Source organism: Idiotropiscis lumnitzeri, chromosome 3 (genome assembly GCF_059441095.1).
Source record: "Idiotropiscis lumnitzeri isolate Australia: NSW breed Sydney's pygmy pipehorse chromosome 3, RoL_Ilum_1.0, whole genome shotgun sequence".
Taxonomy (NCBI): domain Eukaryota; kingdom Metazoa; phylum Chordata; class Actinopteri; order Syngnathiformes; family Syngnathidae; genus Idiotropiscis; species Idiotropiscis lumnitzeri.
Window position 1 is genome coordinate 31,069,251 of NC_142393.1, and position 3,882 is coordinate 31,073,132.

Genomic DNA, 3,882 nt, shown 5'->3' on the forward strand with positions numbered 1-3,882 from the left:
GTCTGTAACTGTACGGGCCTTCTCTATATCATCCGCAAGTAGCGGTTTGCTTGTAGTTCAGTGTCTGCAGAAGTACAACAAATCACACCTGGCAGGCGAAAAACATTTGCGGCCTCGCCAAACCAAGCAATCAAGTGAGAACTGCAATTCTCTAATTGGCTAATTTAACAACGTGTGCCCCCTTCTCCCCATGCTTTAAGTAAACGCCCATAGCCATTCCATTGTTGTATAGCTTGGAAAGGCATTTCCTCACCAAGCCACCAAAACGCTCCGGTCAATTAGTGAAACGATCATAACATAGCCAAACACAAATATCTCTCTCCTCTATGCCAGTACGTCGCCAGTCTGCCTGCTTCCGCCCTGAGCCTGCGGACCACCCCACTCCTCTTGTCTTTTCCTCTGTGTCCATTTCACCTGTGTCGTCTAGTCCTATTAGTGTCTCACAATGCACTACTATTTTACCTCACCATGTTTTTAAAAAAAAAAAAATATTTAAGATTTCCCAATGATGGCCCCGATTTAAATTAATCTTCTTTTCGATTCAGATTGAGATTTTAACATAGATTTTGGTGTTCTTTGTTCTCTTCACAGTCATTTCTCAAGCCCTTGCAAGTTTTTATCACATTTTTCCTCACAATTCCTGAGTCTATCCCTGAATCCTTCAGACCTTTACTTAGACACCGGGTTGGCCATATATCTGACACCTGCATGGTCAACGAAGGCGCCCAAGTAAAGGTTTTTGTTCCTCTCATTCTTCCACCTCGTTTTAAAAATTGTAATCCTTCAAATCCTGTCCCCAAGTCAAAATCATTCCCTACCATCTTCTTCACCTTGTCCCGTACCACCATTTTTTCTAGTACACCTTCCCAAGTTCCTGCACACTCTGTCTCTTGTGTGTCCTGCGCTCCCCAACCTCTAGGGTGGCAAGCTGATGAGGTCCAGGGTCTCGTCCCTCCCCCTCAGCAGTCGTAGGGGCCTGTACCCGAGCTTGCTCCTGAATCTGTCCCTTAAGGGGTGGTGATGAGTCATGATCTGGGTTTGTTGGTGTCATGATCCGTGTCGGGCATGGCAGGGTTTTGTTATTATTTTTACGTTTCCATGTTTTTGTGTTATTGTTTTGTCAGCTGAGTGGGGGCGTTCCCCCTCAGCATTCGTCCTCACCAGCCACGCACCTGTTTCACGTAAACCATCACACACCTGATCCCCATCTGCCCCCTAATGACAGGTCTATTTAAGCTTCCCATGCCATACTGCTTGCTCATGTCGCTTTCTGTTGATTTTTTTAGTGTGAGGTTGAGTGACACCTGCTTTATAAATTAAGTGCATTGAGATTCTGCTGTCCAAAGAAAACTGACCTGTGGGAACGTTGACAAATCATTGCAGGTATTATATGTTTTATAGTCCCACTATTGTGTTAATAACATCCAGTAGGTGGCAGCATTACAGAATGAATTTCTAATACTTTTAGAAGACAGCTTTCTTCTGCGGAGGCCAGTCCAAAAATAGATGTTCCATAATCTTTTCAACTAATTAACTCTGACAGAGTTCACATTAACATATATATATATATATGTATATATATATATATATGTATATATGCATATATATATATATGTATATATGTATATATATATATATATATGTATATATATATATATATATGTATATATATATATATATATATATATATGTATATATGTATATATATATATATATATATATATATATGTATATATGTATATATATATATATATATATATGTATATATATATATATGTATATATATATATATATATATATATATGTGTATATATATATATGTATATATATATATATGTATATATATATATATATATATATATATACATATATATATATATATATATATATATATATATATATATATATATACAGTGAACCCTCGGTTATCGCGGTTAATGGGGACCGAGACCACCCGCGAAAACTGAAAATCCGCGAAGTAGCGGCGTACCTTCAAAAATGCTTAAAAAAAAAAAGTGCGAAGTAGCGGCGCACCTTCAAAAATGCTTAAAAAAAAAAAAAGAAATATATATATATATATATATATATACGGGTAGAGAGAGAGAGAGTGAAATTCATGTTATAACAAAAAAAAAAAAAATTATTATTAAAACTTATTTTTTTATTCCCCAGCCATTATTTTTGTATTTATTCAATTACTTCTTTTTGTATTTATTTAATTACTTCGACTTTTACCTGCTGGTACGCCGTCCGGTGTGCCCTGTGAAATGAAAGGTGGCATTCTTCATTTATTTATTTATTCATTCATAACTGACAGCCTCGCGCTCCGCTCATGCCCAGGCGGAAGGTGTTCCTCTTCGCCTTAACTACCACGCACGCCGGCCGGTCTCCTCCGGAGCTCTCGCACGGTCCCGAACGGAGCGAAATGTCGCCCCGCTAGTGCCCGGGCGGAAGTTGTTCCTCTTCGGCTTAACTGCCACGCACGCTGGCCGGAGCTCTGGTACGGTCTGAACCGCGCGAAACGTCGCCCCAAATCGTGCCCGGGGGAACGTGCTCTTCTTCGTCCACTCTCCTCTTCACCCACGCTCTTCTTCGGCGCACGCCGGCCGTCTAACCGCTCCAGCGCCCCATCGCGCCGCTCGGCGAAACTACAATGCCCCCGAATATTTTTTAGACCCGCGAAGCACTGAACCCGTGAAAGGTGAACCGCGAAGTAGCGAGGGTTCACTGTATACCGCTTCTCCTCTCTCGGGTCGCGGGGGGGTGCTGGAGCCTATCCCAGCTATCTTCGGGCAGTAGGCGGGGGACACCCTGAATTGGTTGCCAGCCAATTGCAGGGCACACAGGGACGAACTACCATCCGCGCTCACACTCATACCTAGGGGCAATTTAGAGTGTTCAATCAGCCTACAATGCACGCAAGCACGGGGAGAACATGCAAACTCTACACTCCACCCCACGCCCGATGCTGTCTCTCACTGTGAGGCCATCGTGCCACCCATATATATATATATATATATATATATATATATATATATAAGCATATTAGCATAACGATACTTTATCAGGTTGTGTGTGTATGAGCGCGTGCACACACACACACATTTCACAGAGTAATTTGAAAATAAATGTGGCTATTTTACCCATCCATCCATTGACTAAAACATGTGTCATGTTCGCAGGGAAACAAGCTATTTCAGATGGTTTAGGATGACAGGCAGGATACACCCAGGACTGTTTACATGGCAGCCTCATCTTTGACATAGACACACCATGGCAGTGGGAAAAAGAAGTACATGAAATTTACAATGAGAAAGCTTCTGGGGGTGAGGCAAAATGCGCCAACCACTCATCAACTGTCATACGAGAAAACAAATTTATTTTTCTTCAGCAGAACATTATACAAAAATATATTGAATATCAGCAGTTCAGTATTCCAAAGACATTGAGGCAATTTAATAATAATAAAAAAAAAAACACAGACCTATTTCTGTCTCTCTACAGTCAAACATTCCAGTAAGCAGGTTTTCTCCAAGAAAGTTCTGGTAGGGGACAAAACAAAAGCATACACTGTATTTGAACAAATCATTCATTTGTAGTCATTAATAAGGAAGAAAAAGAACCTGCGTCTTCATCATCTTCAAGTCGTTCAATTGCCGTCTTCTGTGTTGTTTCGTACTTGCTCACTTAGTGCAAAATGAGTTCTGTTGGGCTCAATTAGTGTCTTTGCTTTGCATGTGCATGTGTGCTTCACAACACGTGGTTTGACTGCTTTCATTCATATTTCTTTTCTCGGCAAGTAGCAAATGTCCAAGACGGTCCAAGCAGCAGTATCCAATCTTGTGAGTGATGTAGCACACCTACCATTACATCTTTTTTTTT

General features: G+C 40.8%; 1 long non-coding RNA gene across 1 annotated transcript; it reads right to left on the minus strand.

Moving 5' to 3' along the window:
• Positions 1-3,352: 3,352 nt before the first annotated feature.
• On the minus strand, positions 3,353-3,879 carry LOC148340894 (uncharacterized). The gene is made up of 2 exons (XR_015842594.1): positions 3,624-3,879; positions 3,353-3,542 (listed from the first exon to the last, which is right to left on the minus strand). It is a non-coding gene; the product is annotated as an uncharacterized LOC148340894 (long non-coding RNA).
• Positions 3,880-3,882: the final 3 nt, after the last annotated feature.